This window comes from Argiope bruennichi, chromosome 10 (genome assembly GCF_947563725.1).
Source record: "Argiope bruennichi chromosome 10, qqArgBrue1.1, whole genome shotgun sequence".
NCBI classification, from domain to species: domain Eukaryota; kingdom Metazoa; phylum Arthropoda; class Arachnida; order Araneae; family Araneidae; genus Argiope; species Argiope bruennichi.
The window spans coordinates 35,494,752-35,509,277 of NC_079160.1; the positions used below are offsets into that span (position 1 = coordinate 35,494,752).

Below are 14,526 nucleotides of genomic sequence, written 5' to 3' on the forward strand. Positions count from 1 at the left end.
GTGTGGATGTCATTTGTAAAAAGTTTATATTTGCTTCAGGGGTGGAGGCGCTAACGTAGCCATCATAGCTCAGTGGTTAGAGAACTGGTCTCGTAAACCAGGAGTCGGGAGTTCAATCCTCACTGGTGGCTACAGCATAGCGTATTTTTTCACTTTTACGTGTGTGGATGTCATTTGTAAAAAGTTTATCTTTGCTTCAGGGGCGAAGGTGCTAACGTAACCACTATAGCTCAGTGGTTAGAGCACTGGTCTCGTAAACCAGGGGTCGTGAGTTCAATCCTCACTTGTGGCTAGAGCAAAGAGTATTTTTTCACTTTTACGTGTGTGGATGTCATTTTTAAAAAGTTTATCTTTGCTTCAGGGCGAAGGTGGTAACGTAGCCAATATAGCTCAGTGGTTAGAGCACCGGTCTTGTAAACCAGCGGTCGTGAGTTCAATCCTCAATGGTGGCTAGAGCATAGCGTATTTTTTCACTTTTACGTGTGTGGATGTCATTTGTAAAAAGTTTATCTTTGCTTCAGTGGCGAAGGTGCTAACGTAGCCACTATAGCTCAGTGGTTAGAGCACTGGTCTCGTAAACCTGGGGTCGTGAGTTCAATCCTCACTGGTGGCTAGAACATAGCGTATAATTTCACTTTTACGTGTGTGGATGTCAATTGTAAAAAGTTTATCTTTGCTCCAGGGGTGAAGGTGCTAACCTGGCCATCATAGCTCAGTGGTTAGAGAACTGGTCTCGTAAACCAGGGGTCGTGAGTTCAATCCTCACTGGTGGCTACAGCATAGCGTATTTTTTCACTTTTACGTGTGTGGATGTCATTTGTAAAAAGTTTATCTTTGCTTCAGGGCGAAGTTGCTAACGTAGCCACTATAGCTCAGTGGTTAGAGCACTGATCTCGTAAGCCAGGGGTCGTGAGTTCAATCCTCACTGGTGGCTAGAACATAGCGTATAATTTCACTTTTACGTGTGTGGATGTCATTTTTAAAAAGTTTATCTTTGCTTCAGGGCGAAGGTGGTAACGTAGCCAATATAGCTCAGTGGTTAGAGCACCGGTCTTGTAAACCAGCGGTCGTGAGTTCAATCCTCAATGGTGGCTAGAGCATAGCGTATTTTTTCACTTTTACGTGTGTGGATGTCATTTGTAAAAAGTTTATCTTTGCTTCAGTGGCGAAGGTGCTAACGTAGCCACTATAGCTCAGTGGTTAGAGCACTGGTCTCGTAAATCTGGGGTCGTGAGTTCAATCCTCACTGGTGGCTAGAACATAGCGTATAATTTCACTTTTACGTGTGTGGATGTCAATTGTAAAAAGTTTATCTTTGCTCCAGGGGTGAAGGTGCTAACCTGGCCATCATAGCTCAGTGGTTAGAGAACTGGTCTCGTAAACCAGGGGTCGTGAGTTCAATCCTCACTGGTGGCTACAGCATAGCGTATTTTTTCACTTTTACGTGTGTGGATGTCATTTGTAAAAAGTTTATCTTTGCTTCAGGGCGAAGGTGCTAACGTAGCCACTATAGCTCAGTGGTTAGAGCACTGGTCTCGTAAACCAGGATTCGTGAGTTCAATCCTCACTGGTGGCTAGAGCATAGCGTATTTTTTCACTTTTACGTGTGTGGATATCATTTGTAAAACGTTTATCTTTGCTTCAGGGCGAAGGTGCTAACGTAGCCACTATAGCTCAGTGGTTCGAGCACTGGTTTTGTAAACAAGGGGTTGTGAGTTCAATTCTCACCAGTGGCTAGAGCATAGCGTATTTTTTCACTTTTACGTGGTTGGATGTCATTTGTAAAAAGTTTATCTTTTCTTCAGGGCGAAGGTTCTAACGTAGCCAATATAGCTCAGTGGTTAGATCACCGGTCTTGTAAACCAGCGGTCGTGAGTTCAATCCTCAATGGTGGCTAGAGCATAGCGTGTATTTTCACTTTTACGTGTGTGGATGTCATTTGTAAAAAAGTTTATCTTTGCTTCAGGGGCGAAGGTGCTAACGTAGCCACTATAGCTCAGTGGTTAGAGCACTGGTCTCGTAAACCAGGGGTCGTGAGTTCAATCCTCACTGGTGGCTAGAGCATAGCGTATTTTTTCACTTTTACGTGTGTGGATGTCATTTGTAAAAAGTTTATCTTTGCTTCAGGGGTGAAGGTGCTAACGTAGCCATCATAGCTCAGTGGTTAGAGAACTGGTCTCGTAAACCAGGGGTCGTGAGTTCATTCCACACTGGTGGCTAGAGCATAGCGTATGTTTTCACTTTTACGTGTGTGGATGTCATTTGTAAAAAGTTTATCTTTGCTTCAGGGGCGAAGGTGCGAACGTAGCCACTATAGCTCCGTGGTTAGAGCACTGGTCTCGTAAACCAGGGGTCGTGAGTTCAATCCTCACTGGTGGCTAGAGTATAGATTATTTTTTCACTTTTACGTGTGTGGATGTCATTTGTAAAAAGTTTATCTTTGCTTCAGGGGCGAAGGTGCTAACGTAGCCATCATAGCTCAGTGGTTAGAGAACACGTCTCGTAAACCAGGGGTCGTGAGTTAAATCCTCACTGGTGGCTGCAGCATAGCGTATTTTTTCACTTTTACGTGTATGGATGTCATTTGTAAAAAGTTTATCTTTGCTTCAGGGCGAAACTGCTAACGTAGCCACTATGCCTCAGTGGTTAGAGCACTGGTCTTGTAAACCAGGGGTCGTGAGTTCAATCCTCACTAGTGGCTAGAGCATAGCGTATTTTTTCACTTTTACGTGTGTGGATGTCATTTGTAAAACGTTTATCTTTGCTTCAGGGCGAAAATGCTAACGTAGCCACTATAGCTCAGTGGTTAGAGCACTGGTCTTGTAAACCAGGGGTTGTGAGTTCAATCCTCACTAGTGGCTAGAGCATAGCGTATTTTTTCCCATTTACGTGTGTGGATGTCATTTGTAAAAAGTTTATCTTTGCTTCAGGGCGAAGGTGCTAACGTAGCCACTATAGCTCAGTGGTTAGAGCACTGGTCTTGTAAACCAGGGGTCGTGAGTTCAATCCTCACTAGTGGCTAGAGCATAGCGTATTTTTTCCCATTTACGTGTGTGGATGTCATTTGTAAAAAATTTATCTTTGCTTCAGGGCGACGGTGCTAACGTAGCCACTATAGCTCAGTGGTTAGAGCACTGGTCTTGTAAACCAGGGGTCGTGGGTTCAATCCTCACTGGTGGCTAGAGCATAGCGTATTTTTTCACTTTTAAGTGTGTGGATGTCATTTGTAAAAAGTTTATCTTTGATTCAAGGCGAAGGTGCTAACGTAGCCACTATAACTCAGTGGTTAGAGCACTGGTCTTGTAAACCAGCGGTCGTGGGTTCAATCCTCAATGGTGGCTAGAGCATAGCGTATTTGTTCACTTTTACGTGTGTGGATGTCATTTGTAAAAAGTTTATCTTTGCTTCAGGGGCGAAGGCGCTAACGTAGCCACTATAGCTCAGTGGTTAGAGCACTGGTCTCGTAAACCAGGGGTCGTGAGTTCAATCCTCACTGGTGGCTAGAGCATAGCGTATTTTTTCACTTTTACGTGTGTGGATGTCATTTGTAAAAAGTTTATCTTTGCTTCAGGGGTGAAGGTGCTAACGTAGCCATCATAGCTCAGTGGTTAGAGACCTGGTCTCGTAAACCAGGGGTCGTGAGTTCAATCCTCACTGGGGGCTGCAGCATAGCGTATTTTTTAACTTTTACGTGTGTGGATGTCATTTGTAAAAAGTTTATCTTTGCTTCAGGGGCGAAGGTGCTAACGTAGCCATCATAGCTCAGTGGTTAGAGCACTGGTCTTGTAAACCAGGGGTCGTGAGTTCAATCCTCACTGGTGGCTAGAGCATAGCGTATTTTTTCACTTTTACGTGTGTGGATGTCATTTGTAAAAAGTTTATCTTTGCTTCAGGGGCGAAGGTGCTAACGTAGCCATCATAGCTGAGTGGTTAGAGCACTGTTCTCGTAAACCAGGGGTCGTGAGTTCAATCCACACTGGTGGCTAGAGCATAGAGTATGTTTTCACTTTTACGTGTGTGGATGTCATTTGTAAAAAGTTTATCTTTGCTTCAGGGCGAAAATGCTAACGTAGCCACTATAGCTCAGTGGTTAGAGCACTGGTCTCGTAAACCAGGGTCGTGAGTTCAATCCTCACTAGTGGCTAGAGAATAGCGTATTTTTTCACTTTTACGTGTGTGGATGTCATTTGTAAAAAGTTTATCTTTGCTTCAGGGCGAAAATGCTAACGTAGCCACTATAGATCAGTGGTTAGATCACTGGTCTTGTAAACCAGGGGTCGTGAGTTCAATCCTCACTAGTGGCTAGAGCATAGCGTATTTTTTCACTTTTACGTGTGTGGATGTCATTTGTAAAAAGTTTATCTTTGCTTCAGGGCGAAGGGGCAAACGTAGCCACTATAGCTCAGGTGGTTAGAGCACTGGTCTTGTAAGCCAGTGGTCGTGAGTTGAATCCTCACTGGTGGCAAGAGCATAGCGTATTTTTTCACTTTTACGTGTGTGGATGTCATTTGTAAAAAGTTTATCTTTGCTTCAGGGCGAAGGTGATAACGTAGCCACTATAGCTCAGTGGTTAGAGCACTGGTCTCGTAAACCAGGGGTCGTGAGTTCAATCCTCACTGGTGGCTAGAGCATAGCGTATTTTTTCACTGTTCGGTGTGTGGATGTCATTTGTAAAAAGTTTATCTTTGCTTCAGGGGTGGAGGCGCTAACGTAGCCATCATAGCTCAGTGGTTAGAGAACTGGTCTCGTAAACCAGGGGTCGGGAGTTCAATCCTCACTGGTGGCTACAACATAGCGTATTTTTTCACTTTTACGTGTGTGGATGTCATTTGTAAAAAGTTTATCTTTGCTTCAGGGGCGAAGGTGCTAACGTAACCACTATAGCTCAGTGGTTAGAGCACTGGTCTCGTAAACCAGGGGTCGTGAGTTCAATCCTCACTTGTGGCTAGAGCAAAGAGTATTTTTTCACTTTTACGTGTGTGGATGTCATTTTTAAAAAGTTTATCTTTGCTTCAGGGCGAAGGTGGTAACGTAGCCAATATAGCTCAGTGGTTAGAGCACCGGTCTTGTAAACCAGCGGTCGTGAGTTCAATCCTCAATGGTGGCTAGAGCATAGCGAATTTTTTCACTTTTACGTGTGTGGATGTCATTTGTAAAAAGTTTATCTTTGCTTCAGTGGCGAAGGTGCTAACGTAGCCACTATAGCTCAGTGGTTAGAGCACTGGTCTCGTAAACCAGGGGTCGTGAGTTCAATCCTCACTGGTGGCTAGAGCATAGCGTATAATTTCACTTTTACGTGTGTGGATGTCATTTGTAAAAAGTTTATCTTTGCTCCAGGGGTGAAGGTGCTAACGTAGCCATCATAGCTCAGTGGTTAGAGAACTGGTCACGTAAGCCAGGGGTCGTGAGTTCAATCCTCACTGGTGGCTACAGCATAGCGTATTTTTTCACTTTTACGTGTGTGGATGTCATTTGTAAAAAGTTTATCTTTGCTTCAGGGAGAAGGTGCTAACGTAGCCACTATAGCTCAGTGGTTAGAGCACTGATCTCGTAAATCAGGGGTCGTGAGTTCAATCCTCACTGGTGACTAGAGCATAGCGTATTTTTCACTTTTACGTGTGTGGATATCATTTGTAAAACGTTTATCTTTGCTTCAGGGCGAAGGTGCTAACGTAGCCACTATAGCTCAGTGGTTCGAGCACTGGTCTTGTAAACCAGGGGTGGTGAGTTCAATTCTCACTCGTGGCTAGAGCATAGCGTATTTTTTCACTTTTACGTGTGTGGATGTCATTTGTAAAAAGTTTATCTTTGCTTCAGGGCGAAGGTGCTAACGTAGCCACTATAGCTCAGTGGTTAGAGCACTGATCTCGTAAACCAGGGGTCGTGAGTTCGATCCTCACTGGTGGCTAGAGCATAGCGTATTTTTTCGCTTTTACGTGTGTGGATGTCATCTGTAAAAAGTTTATCTTTGCTTCAGGGGCGAAGGTGCTAACGTAGCCACTATAGATCAGTTGTTAGAGCACTGATCTCGTAAACCAGGGGTCGTGAGTTCAATCCTCACTGGTGGCTAGAACATAGCGTATTTTTTCACTTTTACGTATGTGGATGTCATTTGTAAAAAGTTTATTTTTGCTTCAGGGGCGAAGGTGCTAACGTAGCCATCATAGCTCAGTGGTTAGAGCACTGGTCTCGTAAACCAGGGTCGTGAGTTCAATCCTCACTAGTGGCTAGAGTATAGCGTATTTTTTCACTTTTTCGTGTGTGGATGTCATTTGTAAAAAAATTATCTTTGCTTCAGGGGCGAAGGTGCTAACGTAGCCATTATAGCTTAGTGGTTAGAGAACTGGTCTCGTAAACCAGGGGTCGTGAGTTCAATCCTCACTGGTGGCTAGAGCATAGCGTATTTTTTCACTTTTACGTGTGTGGATGTCATTTGTAAAAAGTTTATCTTTGCTTCAGGACGAAGGTGCTAACGTAGCCACTATAACTGAGGTGGTTAGAGCACTGGTCTCGTAAGCCAGTGGTCTGGGTTCAATCCTCACTAGTGGTTAGAGCATAGCGTATTTTTTCACTTTTACGTGTGTGGATGTCATTTGTAAAAGGTTTATCTTTGCTTCAGGGCGAAGGTGCTAACGTAGCCACTATAAGTCAGTGGTTAGAGCACTGGTCTCGTAAACCAGGGGTCGTGAGTTCAATCCTCACTGGTGGCTAGAGCATAGCGTATTTTTTCACTTTTACGTGTGTGGATGTCATTTGTAAAAAGTTTATCTTTGCTTCAGGGGCGAAGGTGCTAACGTAGCCATCATAGCTGAGTGGTTAGAGCACTGTTCTCGTAAACCAGGGGTCGTGAGTTCAATCCACACTGGCGGCTAGAGCATAGCGTATTTTTTCACTTTTACGTGTGTGGATGTCATTTGTAAAAAGTTTATCTTTGCTTCAGGGCGAAAGTGCCAACGTAGCCACTATAGCTCAGTGGTTAGAGCACTGGTCTTGTAAACCAGGGGTCGTGAGTTCAATTCTCACTAGTGGTTAGAGCATAGCGTATTTTTTCACTTTTACGTGGTTGGATGTCATTTGTAAAAAGTTTATCTTTGCTTCAGGGCGAAGGTTCTAACGTAGCCAATATAGCTCAGTGGTTAGAGCACCGATCTTGTAAACCAGCGGTCGTGAGTTCAATCCTCAATGGTGGCTAGAGCATAGCGTATTTTTTCACTTTTACGTGTGTGGATGTCATTTGTAAAAAGTTTATCTTTGCTTCAGTGGCGAAGGTGCTAACGTAGCCACTATAGCTCAGTGGTTAGAGCACTGGTCTCGTAAACCAGGGGTCGTGAGTTCAATCCTCACTGGTGGCTAGAACATAGCGTATAATTTCACTTTTACGTGTGTGGATGTCAATTGTAAAAAGTTTATCTTTGCTCCAGGGGTGAAGGTGCTAACCTGGCCATCATAGCTCAGTGGTTAGAGAACTGGTCTCGTAAACCAGGGGTCGTGAGTTCAATCCTCACTGGTGGCTAGAACATAGCGTATTTTTTTCACTTTTACGTGTGTGGATGTCATTTGTAAAAAGTTTATCTTTGCTTCAGGGCGAAGGTGCTAACGTAGCTACTATAGCTCAGTGGTTAGAGCACTGATCTCGTAAGCCAGGGGTCGTGAGTTCAATCCTCACTGGTGGCTAGAGCATAGCGTATTTTTTCACTTTTACGTGTGTGGATATCATTTGTAAAACGTTTATCTTTGCTTCAGGGCGAAGGTGCTAACGTAGCCACTATAGCTCAGTGGTTCGAGCACTGGTTTTGTAAACAAGGGGTTGTGAGTTCAATTCTCACCAGTGGCTAGAGCATAGCGTATTTTTTCACTTTTACGTGGTTGGATGTCATTTGTAAAAAGTTTATCTTTTCTTCAGGGCGAAGGTTCTAACGTAGCCAATATAGCTCAGTGGTTAGATCACCGGTCTTGTAAACCAGCGGTCGTGAGTTCAATCCTCAATGGTGGCTAGAGCATAGCGTATTTTTTCACTTTTACGTGTGTGAATGTCATTTGTAAAAAGTTTATCTTTGCTTCAGTGGCGAAGGTGCTAACGTAGCCACTATAGCTCAGTGGTTAGAGCACTGGTCTCGTAAACCAGGGGTCGTGAGTTCAATCCTCACTGGTGGCTAGAGCATAGCGTATAATTTCACTTTTACGTGTGTGGATGTCATTTGTAAAAAGTTTATCTTTGCTCCAGGGGTGAAGGTGCTAACGTAGCATTCATAGCTCAGTGCTTAGAGAACTGGTCTCGTAAACCAGGGGTCGTGAGTTCAATCCTCACTGGTGGCTACAGCATAGCGTATTTTTTCACTTTTACGTGTGTGGATGTCATTTGTAAAAAGTTTATCTTTGCTTCAGGGGCGAAGGTGCTAACGTAGCCACTATAGCTCAGTGGTTAGAGCACTGATCTCGTAAACCAGGGGTCGTGAGTTCAATCCTCACTGGTGGCTAGAACATAGCGTATTTTTTTCACTTTTACGTGTGTGGATGTCATTTGTAAAAAGTTTATCTTTGCTTCAGGGGCGAAGGTGCTAACGTAGCCATCATAGCTCAGTGGTTAGAGCACAGGTTTTGTAAACCAGGGGTCGTGAGTTCAATCCTCACTGGTGGCTAGAGCATAGCGTTTTTTTTCACTTTTACGTGTGTGGATGTCATTTGTAAAAAGTTTATCTTTGCTTCAGGGGCGAAGGTGCTAACGTAGCCATCATAGCTGAGTGGTTAGAGCACTGTTCTCGTAAACCAGGGGTCGTGAGTTCAATCCACACTGGTGGCTAGAGCATAGCGTATTTTTTCACTTTTACGTGTGTGGATTTCATTTGTTAAAAGTTTATCTTTGCTTCAGGGCGAAGGTACTAACGTAGCCACTATAGCTCAGTGGTTAGAGCACTGGTCTCGTAAACCAGGGGTCGTAAGTTCAATCCTCACTGGTGGCTAGAGCATAGCGTATTTTTTCACTTTTACGTGTGTGTATATCATTTGTAAAAAGTTTATCTTTGCTTCAGGGTGAAAGTGCTAACGTAGCCACTATAGCTCACTGGTTAGAGCACTGGTCTTGTAAACAAGGGGTCGTAAATTCAATAATCACTAGTGGCTAGAGCATAGCGTATTTTTTCACTTTTTCGTGTGTGGAATTCATTTGTAAAAAGTTTATCTTTGCTTCAGGGGCGAAGGTGCCAACGTAGCCACTATAGCTCAGTGGTTAGAGCGCTGGTCTTGTAAACCAGGGGTCGTGAGTTCAATTCTCACTAGTGGGTAGAGCATAGCGTATTTTTTCACTTTTACGTGTGTGGATGTCATTTCTAAAAAGTTTATCTTTGCTTCAGGGCGAAGGTTCTAACTTAGCCAATATAGCTCAGTGGTTAGAGCACCGGTCTTGTAAACCAGCCACTATAGCTCAGTGGTTAGAGCACTGGTCTTGTAAACCAGGGGTCGTGAGTTCAATTCTCACTAGTGGTTAGAGCATAGCGTATTTTTTCACTTTTACGTGGTTGGATGTCATTTGTAAAAAGTTTATCTTTGCTTCAGGGCGAAGGTTCTAACGTAGCCAATATAGCTCAGTGGTTAGAGCACCGATCTTGTAAACCAGCGGTCGTGAGTTCAATCCTCAATGGTGGCTAGAGCATAGCGTATTTTTTCACTTTTACGTGTGTGGATGTCATTTGTAAAAAGTTTATCTTTGCTTCAGTGGCGAAGGTGCTAACGTAGCCACTATAGCTCAGTGGTTAGAGCACTGGTCTCGTAAACCAGGGGTCGTGAGTTCAATCCTCACTGGTGGCTAGAACATAGCGTATAATTTCACTTTTACGTGTGTGGATGTCAATTGTAAAAAGTTTATCTTTGCTCCAGGGGTGAAGGTGCTAACCTGGCCATCATAGCTCAGTGGTTAGAGAACTGGTCTCGTAAACCAGGGGTCGTGAGTTCAATCCTCACTGGTGGCTACAGCATAGCGTATTTTTTCACTTTTACGTGTGTGGATGTCATTTGTAAAAAGTTTATCTTTGCTTCAGGGCGAAGGTGCTAACGTAGCTACTATAGCTCAGTGGTTAGAGCACTGATCTCGTAAGCCAGGGGTCGTGAGTTCAATCCTCACTGGTGGCTAGAGCATAGCGTATTTTTTCACTTTTACGTGTGTGGATATCATTTGTAAAACGTTTATCTTTGCTTCAGGGCGAAGGTGCTAACGTAGCCACTATAGCTCAGTGGTTCGAGCACTGGTTTTGTAAACAAGGGGTTGTGAGTTCAATTCTCACCAGTGGCTAGAGCATAGCGTATTTTTTCACTTTTACGTGGTTGGATGTCATTTGTAAAAAGTTTATCTTTTCTTCAGGGCGAAGGTTCTAACGTAGCCAATATAGCTCAGTGGTTAGATCACCGGTCTTGTAAACCAGCGGTCGTGAGTTCAATCCTCAATGGTGGCTAGAGCATAGCGTATTTTTTCACTTTTACGTGTGTGAATGTCATTTGTAAAAAGTTTATCTTTGCTTCAGTGGCGAAGGTGCTAACGTAGCCACTATAGCTCAGTGGTTAGAGCACTGGTCTCGTAAACCAGGGGTCGTGAGTTCAATCCTCACTGGTGGCTAGAGCATAGCGTATAATTTCACTTTTACGTGTGTGGATGTCATTTGTAAAAAGTTTATCTTTGCTCCAGGGGTGAAGGTGCTAACGTAGCCATCATAGCTCAGTGCTTAGAGAACTGGTCTCGTAAACCAGGGGTCGTGAGTTCATTCCTCACTGGTGGCTACAGTATAGCGTATTTTTTCACTTTTACGTGTGTGGATGTCATTTGTAAAAAGTTTATCTTTGCTTCAGGGCGAAGGTGCTAACGTAGCCACTATAGCTCAGTGGTTAGAGCACTGATCTCGTAAACCAGGGGTCGTGAGTTCAATCCTCACTGGTGGCTAGAGCATAGCGTATTTTTTCACTTTTACGTGTGTGGATGTCATTTGTAAAAAGTTTATCTTTGCTTCAGGGGCGAAGGTGCTAACGTAGCCACTATAGCTCAGTGGTTAGAGCACTGATCTCGTAAACCAGGGGTCGTGAGTTCAATCCTCACTGGTGGCTAGAACATAGCGTATTTTTTTCACTTTTACGTGTGTGGATGTCATTTGTAAAAAGTTTATCTTTGCTTCAGGGGCGAAGGTGCTAACGTAGCCATCATAGCTCAGTGGTTAGAGCACAGGTTTTGTAAACCAGGGGTCGTGAGTTCAATCCTCACTGGTGGCTAGAGCATAGCGTATTTTTTCACTTTTACGTGTGTGGATGTCATTTGTAAAAAGTTTATCTTTGCTTCAGGGGCGAAGGTGCTAACGTAGCCATCATAGCTGAGTGGTTAGAGCACTGTTCTCGTAAACCAGGGGTCGTGAGTTCAATCCACACTGGTGGCTAGAACATAGCGTATAATTTCACTTTTACGTGTGTGGATGTCAATTGTAAAAAGTTTATCTTTGCTCCAGGGGTGAAGGTGCTAACCTGGCCATCATAGCTCAGTGGTTAGAGAACTGGTCTCGTAAACCAGGGGTCGTGAGTTCAATCCTCACTGGTGGCTACAGCATAGCGTATTTTTTCACTTTTACGTGTGTGGATGTCATTTGTAAAAAGTTTATCTTTGCTTCAGGGGCGAAGGTGCTAACGTAGCCACTATAGCTCAGTGGTTAGAGCACTGATCTCGTAAACCAGGGGTCGTGAGTTCAATCCTCACTGGTGGCTAGAACATAGCGTATTTTTTTCACTTTTACGTGTGTGGATGTCATTTGTAAAAAGTTTATCTTTGCTTCAGGGGCGAAGGTGCTAACGTAGCCATCATAGCTGAGTGGTTAGAGCACTGTTCTCGTAAACCAGGGGTCGTGAGTTCAATCCACACTGGTGGCTAGAGCATAGCGTATTTTTTCACTTTTACGTGTGTGGATTTCATTTGTTAAAAGTTTATCTTTGCTTCAGGGCGAAGGTACTAACGTAGCCACTATAGCTCAGTGGTTAGAGCACTGGTCTCGTAAACCAGGGGTCGTAAGTTCAATCCTCACTGGTGGCTAGAGCATAGCGTATTTTTTCACTTTTACGTGTGTGTATGTCATTTGTAAAAAGTTTATCTTTGCTTCAGGGTGAAAGTGCTAACGTAGCCACTATAGCTCACTGGTTAGAGCACTGGTCTTGTAAACAAGGGGTCGTAAATTCAATAATCACTAGTGGCTAGAGCATAGCGTATTTTTTCACTTTTTCGTGTGTGGAATTTATTTGTAAAAAGTTTATCTTTGCTTCAGGGGCGAAGGTGCCAACGTAGCCACTATAGCTCAGTGGTTAGAGCGCTGGTCTTGTAAACCAGGGGTCGTGAGTTCAATTCTCACTAGTGGGTAGAGCATAGCGTATTTTTTCACTTTTACGTGTGTGGATGTCATTTCTAAAAAGTTTATCTTTGCTTCAGGGCGAAGGTTCTAACTTAGCCAATATAGCTCAGTGGTTAGAGCACCGGTCTTGTAAACCAGCCACTATAGCTCAGTGGTTAGAGCACTGGTCTTGTAAACCAGGGGTCGTGAGTTCAATTCTCACTAGTGGTTAGAGCATAGCGTATTTTTTCACTTTTACGTGGTTGGATGTCATTTGTAAAAAGTTTATCTTTGGTTCAGTGCGAAGGTTCTAACGTAGCCAATATAGCTCAGTGGTTAGAGCACCGATCTTGTAAACCAGCGGTCGTGAGTTCAATCCTCAATGGTGGCTAGAGCATAGCGTATTTTTTCACTTTTACGTGTGTGGATGTCATTTGTAAAAAGTTTATCTTTGCTTCAGTGGCGAAGGTGCTAACGTAGCCACTATAGCTCAGTGGTTAGAGCACTGGTCTCGTAAACCAGGGGTCGTGAGTTCAATCCTCACTGGTGGCTAGAACATAGCGTATAATTTCACTTTTACGTGTGTGGATGTCAATTGTAAAAAGTTTATCTTTGCTCCAGGGGTGAAGGTGCTAACCTGGCCATCATAGCTCAGTGGTTAGAGAACTGGTCTCGTAAACCAGGGGTCGTGAGTTCAATCCTCACTGGTGGCTACAGCATAGCGTATTTTTTCACTTTTACGTGTGTGGATGTCATTTGTAAAAAGTTTATCTTTGCTTCAGGGCGAAGGTGCTAACGTAGCTACTATAGCTCAGTGGTTAGAGCACTGATCTCGTAAGCCAGGGGTCGTGAGTTCAATCCTCACTGGTGGCTAGAGCATAGCGTATTTTTTCACTTTTACGTGTGTGGATATCATTTGTAAAACGTTTATCTTTGCTTCAGGGCGAAGGTGCTAACGTAGCCACTATAGCTCAGTGGTTCGAGCACTGGTTTTGTAAACAAGGGGTTGTGAGTTCAATTCTCACCAGTGGCTAGAGCATAGCCTATTTTTTCACTTTTACGTGGTTGGATGTCATTTGTAAAAAGTTTATCTTTTCTTCAGGGCGAAGGTTCTAACGTAGCCAATATAGCTCAGTGGTTAGATCACCGGTCTTGTAAACCAGCGGTCGTGAGTTCAATCCTCAATGGTGGCTAGAGCATAGCGTATTTTTTCACTTTTACGTGTGTGAATGTCATTTGTAAAAAGTTTATCTTTGCTTCAGTGGCGAAGGTGCTAACGTAGCCACTATAGCTCAGTGGTTAGAGCACTGGTCTCGTAAACCAGGGGTCGTGAGTTCAATCCTCACTGGTGGCTAGAGCATAGCGTATAATTTCACTTTTACGTGTGTGGATGTCATTTGTAAAAAGTTTATCTTTGCTCCAGGGGTGAAGGTGCTAACGTAGCCATCATAGCTCAGTGCTTAGAGAACTGGTCTCGTAAACCAGGGGTCGTGAGTTCAATCCTCACTGGTGGCTACAGCATAGCGGATTTTTCACTTTTACGTGTGTGGATGTCATTTGTAAAAAGTTTATCTTTGCTTCAGGGAGAAGGTGCTAACGTAGCCACTATAGCTCAGTGGTTAGAGCACTGATCTCGTAAATCAGGGGTCGTGAGTTCAATCCTCACTGGTGACTAGAGCATAGCGTATTTTTCACTTTTACGTGTGTGGATATCATTTGTAAAACGTTTATCTTTGCTTCAGGGCGAAGGTGCTAACGTAGCCACTATAGCTCAGTGGTTCGAGCACTGGTCTTGTAAACCAGGGGTGGTGAGTTCAATTCTCACTCGTGGCTAGAGCATAGCGTATTTTTTCACTTTTACGTGTGTGGATGTCATTTGTAAAAAGTTTATCTTTGCTTCAGGGCGAAGGTGCTAACGTAGCCACTATAGCTCAGTGGTTAGAGCACTGATCTCGTAAACCAGGGGTCGTGAGTTCGATCCTCACTGGTGGCTAGAGCATAGCGTATTTTTTCGCTTTTACGTGTGTGGATGTCATCTGTAAAAAGTTTATCTTTGCTTCAGGGGCGAAGGTGCTAACGTAGCCACTATAGATCAGTTGTTAGAGCACTGATCTCGTAAACCAGGGGTCGTGAGTTCAATCCTCACTGGTGGCTAGAACATAGCGTATTTTTTCACTTT

The 14,526-nt window shown here is 43.8% G+C and overlaps 67 non-coding genes across 67 annotated transcripts; all 67 read left to right on the forward strand.

The window, feature by feature from the left end:
- The first annotated feature begins 219 nt into the window (after nt 1-219).
- Nucleotides 220-292, forward strand: Trnat-cgu (transfer RNA threonine (anticodon CGU)). The gene has a single exon. It is a non-coding gene; the product is annotated as a tRNA-Thr (tRNA).
- Nucleotides 293-540: 248 nt separating this feature from the next.
- Trnat-cgu (transfer RNA threonine (anticodon CGU)) lies at nt 541-613 on the forward strand. The gene has a single exon. It is a non-coding gene; the product is annotated as a tRNA-Thr (tRNA).
- Nucleotides 614-701: 88 nt separating this feature from the next.
- Nucleotides 702-774, forward strand: Trnat-cgu (transfer RNA threonine (anticodon CGU)). Its single transcript has one exon. It is a non-coding gene; the product is annotated as a tRNA-Thr (tRNA).
- Nucleotides 775-861: 87 nt separating this feature from the next.
- Trnat-cgu (transfer RNA threonine (anticodon CGU)) lies at nt 862-934 on the forward strand. The gene has a single exon. It is a non-coding gene; the product is annotated as a tRNA-Thr (tRNA).
- A 248-nt stretch (nt 935-1,182) lies between these two features.
- Nucleotides 1,183-1,255, forward strand: Trnat-cgu (transfer RNA threonine (anticodon CGU)). The gene has a single exon. It is a non-coding gene; the product is annotated as a tRNA-Thr (tRNA).
- Nucleotides 1,256-1,343: 88 nt separating this feature from the next.
- Nucleotides 1,344-1,416, forward strand: Trnat-cgu (transfer RNA threonine (anticodon CGU)). The gene has a single exon. It is a non-coding gene; the product is annotated as a tRNA-Thr (tRNA).
- Nucleotides 1,417-1,503: 87 nt separating this feature from the next.
- Nucleotides 1,504-1,576, forward strand: Trnat-cgu (transfer RNA threonine (anticodon CGU)). The gene has a single exon. It is a non-coding gene; the product is annotated as a tRNA-Thr (tRNA).
- Nucleotides 1,577-1,663: 87 nt separating this feature from the next.
- Trnat-ugu (transfer RNA threonine (anticodon UGU)) lies at nt 1,664-1,736 on the forward strand. Its single transcript has one exon. It is a non-coding gene; the product is annotated as a tRNA-Thr (tRNA).
- Nucleotides 1,737-1,985: 249 nt separating this feature from the next.
- On the forward strand, nt 1,986-2,058 carry Trnat-cgu (transfer RNA threonine (anticodon CGU)). Its single transcript has one exon. It is a non-coding gene; the product is annotated as a tRNA-Thr (tRNA).
- A 249-nt stretch (nt 2,059-2,307) lies between these two features.
- Trnat-cgu (transfer RNA threonine (anticodon CGU)) lies at nt 2,308-2,380 on the forward strand. The gene has a single exon. It is a non-coding gene; the product is annotated as a tRNA-Thr (tRNA).
- Nucleotides 2,381-2,628: 248 nt separating this feature from the next.
- Trnat-ugu (transfer RNA threonine (anticodon UGU)) lies at nt 2,629-2,701 on the forward strand. Its single transcript has one exon. It is a non-coding gene; the product is annotated as a tRNA-Thr (tRNA).
- Nucleotides 2,702-2,788: 87 nt separating this feature from the next.
- Nucleotides 2,789-2,861, forward strand: Trnat-ugu (transfer RNA threonine (anticodon UGU)). The gene has a single exon. It is a non-coding gene; the product is annotated as a tRNA-Thr (tRNA).
- An 87-nt stretch (nt 2,862-2,948) lies between these two features.
- On the forward strand, nt 2,949-3,021 carry Trnat-ugu (transfer RNA threonine (anticodon UGU)). Its single transcript has one exon. It is a non-coding gene; the product is annotated as a tRNA-Thr (tRNA).
- An 87-nt stretch (nt 3,022-3,108) lies between these two features.
- Trnat-ugu (transfer RNA threonine (anticodon UGU)) lies at nt 3,109-3,181 on the forward strand. Its single transcript has one exon. It is a non-coding gene; the product is annotated as a tRNA-Thr (tRNA).
- Nucleotides 3,182-3,268: 87 nt separating this feature from the next.
- Trnat-ugu (transfer RNA threonine (anticodon UGU)) lies at nt 3,269-3,341 on the forward strand. The gene has a single exon. It is a non-coding gene; the product is annotated as a tRNA-Thr (tRNA).
- Nucleotides 3,342-3,429: 88 nt separating this feature from the next.
- Nucleotides 3,430-3,502, forward strand: Trnat-cgu (transfer RNA threonine (anticodon CGU)). The gene has a single exon. It is a non-coding gene; the product is annotated as a tRNA-Thr (tRNA).
- An 88-nt stretch (nt 3,503-3,590) lies between these two features.
- On the forward strand, nt 3,591-3,663 carry Trnat-cgu (transfer RNA threonine (anticodon CGU)). Its single transcript has one exon. It is a non-coding gene; the product is annotated as a tRNA-Thr (tRNA).
- Nucleotides 3,664-3,751: 88 nt separating this feature from the next.
- Nucleotides 3,752-3,824, forward strand: Trnat-ugu (transfer RNA threonine (anticodon UGU)). The gene has a single exon. It is a non-coding gene; the product is annotated as a tRNA-Thr (tRNA).
- A 248-nt stretch (nt 3,825-4,072) lies between these two features.
- On the forward strand, nt 4,073-4,144 carry Trnat-cgu (transfer RNA threonine (anticodon CGU)). The gene has a single exon. It is a non-coding gene; the product is annotated as a tRNA-Thr (tRNA).
- An 87-nt stretch (nt 4,145-4,231) lies between these two features.
- On the forward strand, nt 4,232-4,304 carry Trnat-ugu (transfer RNA threonine (anticodon UGU)). The gene has a single exon. It is a non-coding gene; the product is annotated as a tRNA-Thr (tRNA).
- Nucleotides 4,305-4,391: 87 nt separating this feature from the next.
- Nucleotides 4,392-4,465, forward strand: Trnat-ugu (transfer RNA threonine (anticodon UGU)). Its single transcript has one exon. It is a non-coding gene; the product is annotated as a tRNA-Thr (tRNA).
- Nucleotides 4,466-4,552: 87 nt separating this feature from the next.
- On the forward strand, nt 4,553-4,625 carry Trnat-cgu (transfer RNA threonine (anticodon CGU)). The gene has a single exon. It is a non-coding gene; the product is annotated as a tRNA-Thr (tRNA).
- An 88-nt stretch (nt 4,626-4,713) lies between these two features.
- Nucleotides 4,714-4,786, forward strand: Trnat-cgu (transfer RNA threonine (anticodon CGU)). Its single transcript has one exon. It is a non-coding gene; the product is annotated as a tRNA-Thr (tRNA).
- Nucleotides 4,787-4,874: 88 nt separating this feature from the next.
- Nucleotides 4,875-4,947, forward strand: Trnat-cgu (transfer RNA threonine (anticodon CGU)). Its single transcript has one exon. It is a non-coding gene; the product is annotated as a tRNA-Thr (tRNA).
- Nucleotides 4,948-5,195: 248 nt separating this feature from the next.
- Trnat-cgu (transfer RNA threonine (anticodon CGU)) lies at nt 5,196-5,268 on the forward strand. Its single transcript has one exon. It is a non-coding gene; the product is annotated as a tRNA-Thr (tRNA).
- An 88-nt stretch (nt 5,269-5,356) lies between these two features.
- Trnat-cgu (transfer RNA threonine (anticodon CGU)) lies at nt 5,357-5,429 on the forward strand. The gene has a single exon. It is a non-coding gene; the product is annotated as a tRNA-Thr (tRNA).
- An 87-nt stretch (nt 5,430-5,516) lies between these two features.
- On the forward strand, nt 5,517-5,589 carry Trnat-cgu (transfer RNA threonine (anticodon CGU)). Its single transcript has one exon. It is a non-coding gene; the product is annotated as a tRNA-Thr (tRNA).
- An 86-nt stretch (nt 5,590-5,675) lies between these two features.
- On the forward strand, nt 5,676-5,748 carry Trnat-ugu (transfer RNA threonine (anticodon UGU)). Its single transcript has one exon. It is a non-coding gene; the product is annotated as a tRNA-Thr (tRNA).
- Nucleotides 5,749-5,835: 87 nt separating this feature from the next.
- On the forward strand, nt 5,836-5,908 carry Trnat-cgu (transfer RNA threonine (anticodon CGU)). Its single transcript has one exon. It is a non-coding gene; the product is annotated as a tRNA-Thr (tRNA).
- Nucleotides 5,909-5,996: 88 nt separating this feature from the next.
- Nucleotides 5,997-6,069, forward strand: Trnat-cgu (transfer RNA threonine (anticodon CGU)). The gene has a single exon. It is a non-coding gene; the product is annotated as a tRNA-Thr (tRNA).
- Nucleotides 6,070-6,157: 88 nt separating this feature from the next.
- Nucleotides 6,158-6,229, forward strand: Trnat-cgu (transfer RNA threonine (anticodon CGU)). The gene has a single exon. It is a non-coding gene; the product is annotated as a tRNA-Thr (tRNA).
- An 88-nt stretch (nt 6,230-6,317) lies between these two features.
- On the forward strand, nt 6,318-6,390 carry Trnat-cgu (transfer RNA threonine (anticodon CGU)). Its single transcript has one exon. It is a non-coding gene; the product is annotated as a tRNA-Thr (tRNA).
- Nucleotides 6,391-6,637: 247 nt separating this feature from the next.
- Nucleotides 6,638-6,710, forward strand: Trnat-cgu (transfer RNA threonine (anticodon CGU)). Its single transcript has one exon. It is a non-coding gene; the product is annotated as a tRNA-Thr (tRNA).
- Nucleotides 6,711-6,958: 248 nt separating this feature from the next.
- On the forward strand, nt 6,959-7,031 carry Trnat-ugu (transfer RNA threonine (anticodon UGU)). Its single transcript has one exon. It is a non-coding gene; the product is annotated as a tRNA-Thr (tRNA).
- A 248-nt stretch (nt 7,032-7,279) lies between these two features.
- Trnat-cgu (transfer RNA threonine (anticodon CGU)) lies at nt 7,280-7,352 on the forward strand. The gene has a single exon. It is a non-coding gene; the product is annotated as a tRNA-Thr (tRNA).
- An 88-nt stretch (nt 7,353-7,440) lies between these two features.
- On the forward strand, nt 7,441-7,513 carry Trnat-cgu (transfer RNA threonine (anticodon CGU)). Its single transcript has one exon. It is a non-coding gene; the product is annotated as a tRNA-Thr (tRNA).
- An 88-nt stretch (nt 7,514-7,601) lies between these two features.
- On the forward strand, nt 7,602-7,674 carry Trnat-cgu (transfer RNA threonine (anticodon CGU)). Its single transcript has one exon. It is a non-coding gene; the product is annotated as a tRNA-Thr (tRNA).
- Nucleotides 7,675-7,761: 87 nt separating this feature from the next.
- On the forward strand, nt 7,762-7,834 carry Trnat-ugu (transfer RNA threonine (anticodon UGU)). The gene has a single exon. It is a non-coding gene; the product is annotated as a tRNA-Thr (tRNA).
- Nucleotides 7,835-8,082: 248 nt separating this feature from the next.
- On the forward strand, nt 8,083-8,155 carry Trnat-cgu (transfer RNA threonine (anticodon CGU)). The gene has a single exon. It is a non-coding gene; the product is annotated as a tRNA-Thr (tRNA).
- A 249-nt stretch (nt 8,156-8,404) lies between these two features.
- On the forward strand, nt 8,405-8,477 carry Trnat-cgu (transfer RNA threonine (anticodon CGU)). The gene has a single exon. It is a non-coding gene; the product is annotated as a tRNA-Thr (tRNA).
- An 89-nt stretch (nt 8,478-8,566) lies between these two features.
- Nucleotides 8,567-8,639, forward strand: Trnat-ugu (transfer RNA threonine (anticodon UGU)). The gene has a single exon. It is a non-coding gene; the product is annotated as a tRNA-Thr (tRNA).
- Nucleotides 8,640-8,887: 248 nt separating this feature from the next.
- Nucleotides 8,888-8,960, forward strand: Trnat-cgu (transfer RNA threonine (anticodon CGU)). The gene has a single exon. It is a non-coding gene; the product is annotated as a tRNA-Thr (tRNA).
- Nucleotides 8,961-9,208: 248 nt separating this feature from the next.
- Trnat-ugu (transfer RNA threonine (anticodon UGU)) lies at nt 9,209-9,282 on the forward strand. Its single transcript has one exon. It is a non-coding gene; the product is annotated as a tRNA-Thr (tRNA).
- Nucleotides 9,283-9,410: 128 nt separating this feature from the next.
- On the forward strand, nt 9,411-9,483 carry Trnat-ugu (transfer RNA threonine (anticodon UGU)). Its single transcript has one exon. It is a non-coding gene; the product is annotated as a tRNA-Thr (tRNA).
- Nucleotides 9,484-9,731: 248 nt separating this feature from the next.
- Nucleotides 9,732-9,804, forward strand: Trnat-cgu (transfer RNA threonine (anticodon CGU)). Its single transcript has one exon. It is a non-coding gene; the product is annotated as a tRNA-Thr (tRNA).
- Nucleotides 9,805-9,892: 88 nt separating this feature from the next.
- Trnat-cgu (transfer RNA threonine (anticodon CGU)) lies at nt 9,893-9,965 on the forward strand. The gene has a single exon. It is a non-coding gene; the product is annotated as a tRNA-Thr (tRNA).
- An 87-nt stretch (nt 9,966-10,052) lies between these two features.
- On the forward strand, nt 10,053-10,125 carry Trnat-cgu (transfer RNA threonine (anticodon CGU)). The gene has a single exon. It is a non-coding gene; the product is annotated as a tRNA-Thr (tRNA).
- An 87-nt stretch (nt 10,126-10,212) lies between these two features.
- On the forward strand, nt 10,213-10,285 carry Trnat-ugu (transfer RNA threonine (anticodon UGU)). Its single transcript has one exon. It is a non-coding gene; the product is annotated as a tRNA-Thr (tRNA).
- A 248-nt stretch (nt 10,286-10,533) lies between these two features.
- On the forward strand, nt 10,534-10,606 carry Trnat-cgu (transfer RNA threonine (anticodon CGU)). Its single transcript has one exon. It is a non-coding gene; the product is annotated as a tRNA-Thr (tRNA).
- Nucleotides 10,607-10,854: 248 nt separating this feature from the next.
- Nucleotides 10,855-10,927, forward strand: Trnat-cgu (transfer RNA threonine (anticodon CGU)). Its single transcript has one exon. It is a non-coding gene; the product is annotated as a tRNA-Thr (tRNA).
- Nucleotides 10,928-11,015: 88 nt separating this feature from the next.
- Trnat-cgu (transfer RNA threonine (anticodon CGU)) lies at nt 11,016-11,088 on the forward strand. Its single transcript has one exon. It is a non-coding gene; the product is annotated as a tRNA-Thr (tRNA).
- An 89-nt stretch (nt 11,089-11,177) lies between these two features.
- On the forward strand, nt 11,178-11,250 carry Trnat-ugu (transfer RNA threonine (anticodon UGU)). The gene has a single exon. It is a non-coding gene; the product is annotated as a tRNA-Thr (tRNA).
- A 249-nt stretch (nt 11,251-11,499) lies between these two features.
- Nucleotides 11,500-11,572, forward strand: Trnat-cgu (transfer RNA threonine (anticodon CGU)). The gene has a single exon. It is a non-coding gene; the product is annotated as a tRNA-Thr (tRNA).
- Nucleotides 11,573-11,660: 88 nt separating this feature from the next.
- On the forward strand, nt 11,661-11,733 carry Trnat-cgu (transfer RNA threonine (anticodon CGU)). The gene has a single exon. It is a non-coding gene; the product is annotated as a tRNA-Thr (tRNA).
- Nucleotides 11,734-11,982: 249 nt separating this feature from the next.
- Trnat-cgu (transfer RNA threonine (anticodon CGU)) lies at nt 11,983-12,055 on the forward strand. The gene has a single exon. It is a non-coding gene; the product is annotated as a tRNA-Thr (tRNA).
- A 248-nt stretch (nt 12,056-12,303) lies between these two features.
- On the forward strand, nt 12,304-12,377 carry Trnat-ugu (transfer RNA threonine (anticodon UGU)). The gene has a single exon. It is a non-coding gene; the product is annotated as a tRNA-Thr (tRNA).
- Nucleotides 12,378-12,505: 128 nt separating this feature from the next.
- Nucleotides 12,506-12,578, forward strand: Trnat-ugu (transfer RNA threonine (anticodon UGU)). Its single transcript has one exon. It is a non-coding gene; the product is annotated as a tRNA-Thr (tRNA).
- A 248-nt stretch (nt 12,579-12,826) lies between these two features.
- On the forward strand, nt 12,827-12,899 carry Trnat-cgu (transfer RNA threonine (anticodon CGU)). The gene has a single exon. It is a non-coding gene; the product is annotated as a tRNA-Thr (tRNA).
- Nucleotides 12,900-12,987: 88 nt separating this feature from the next.
- Trnat-cgu (transfer RNA threonine (anticodon CGU)) lies at nt 12,988-13,060 on the forward strand. The gene has a single exon. It is a non-coding gene; the product is annotated as a tRNA-Thr (tRNA).
- An 87-nt stretch (nt 13,061-13,147) lies between these two features.
- Nucleotides 13,148-13,220, forward strand: Trnat-cgu (transfer RNA threonine (anticodon CGU)). Its single transcript has one exon. It is a non-coding gene; the product is annotated as a tRNA-Thr (tRNA).
- Nucleotides 13,221-13,307: 87 nt separating this feature from the next.
- Nucleotides 13,308-13,380, forward strand: Trnat-ugu (transfer RNA threonine (anticodon UGU)). The gene has a single exon. It is a non-coding gene; the product is annotated as a tRNA-Thr (tRNA).
- A 248-nt stretch (nt 13,381-13,628) lies between these two features.
- Nucleotides 13,629-13,701, forward strand: Trnat-cgu (transfer RNA threonine (anticodon CGU)). The gene has a single exon. It is a non-coding gene; the product is annotated as a tRNA-Thr (tRNA).
- Nucleotides 13,702-13,789: 88 nt separating this feature from the next.
- On the forward strand, nt 13,790-13,862 carry Trnat-cgu (transfer RNA threonine (anticodon CGU)). The gene has a single exon. It is a non-coding gene; the product is annotated as a tRNA-Thr (tRNA).
- Nucleotides 13,863-13,948: 86 nt separating this feature from the next.
- Nucleotides 13,949-14,021, forward strand: Trnat-cgu (transfer RNA threonine (anticodon CGU)). The gene has a single exon. It is a non-coding gene; the product is annotated as a tRNA-Thr (tRNA).
- An 86-nt stretch (nt 14,022-14,107) lies between these two features.
- Nucleotides 14,108-14,180, forward strand: Trnat-ugu (transfer RNA threonine (anticodon UGU)). Its single transcript has one exon. It is a non-coding gene; the product is annotated as a tRNA-Thr (tRNA).
- Nucleotides 14,181-14,267: 87 nt separating this feature from the next.
- On the forward strand, nt 14,268-14,340 carry Trnat-cgu (transfer RNA threonine (anticodon CGU)). The gene has a single exon. It is a non-coding gene; the product is annotated as a tRNA-Thr (tRNA).
- An 88-nt stretch (nt 14,341-14,428) lies between these two features.
- Nucleotides 14,429-14,501, forward strand: Trnat-cgu (transfer RNA threonine (anticodon CGU)). Its single transcript has one exon. It is a non-coding gene; the product is annotated as a tRNA-Thr (tRNA).
- Nucleotides 14,502-14,526: the final 25 nt, after the last annotated feature.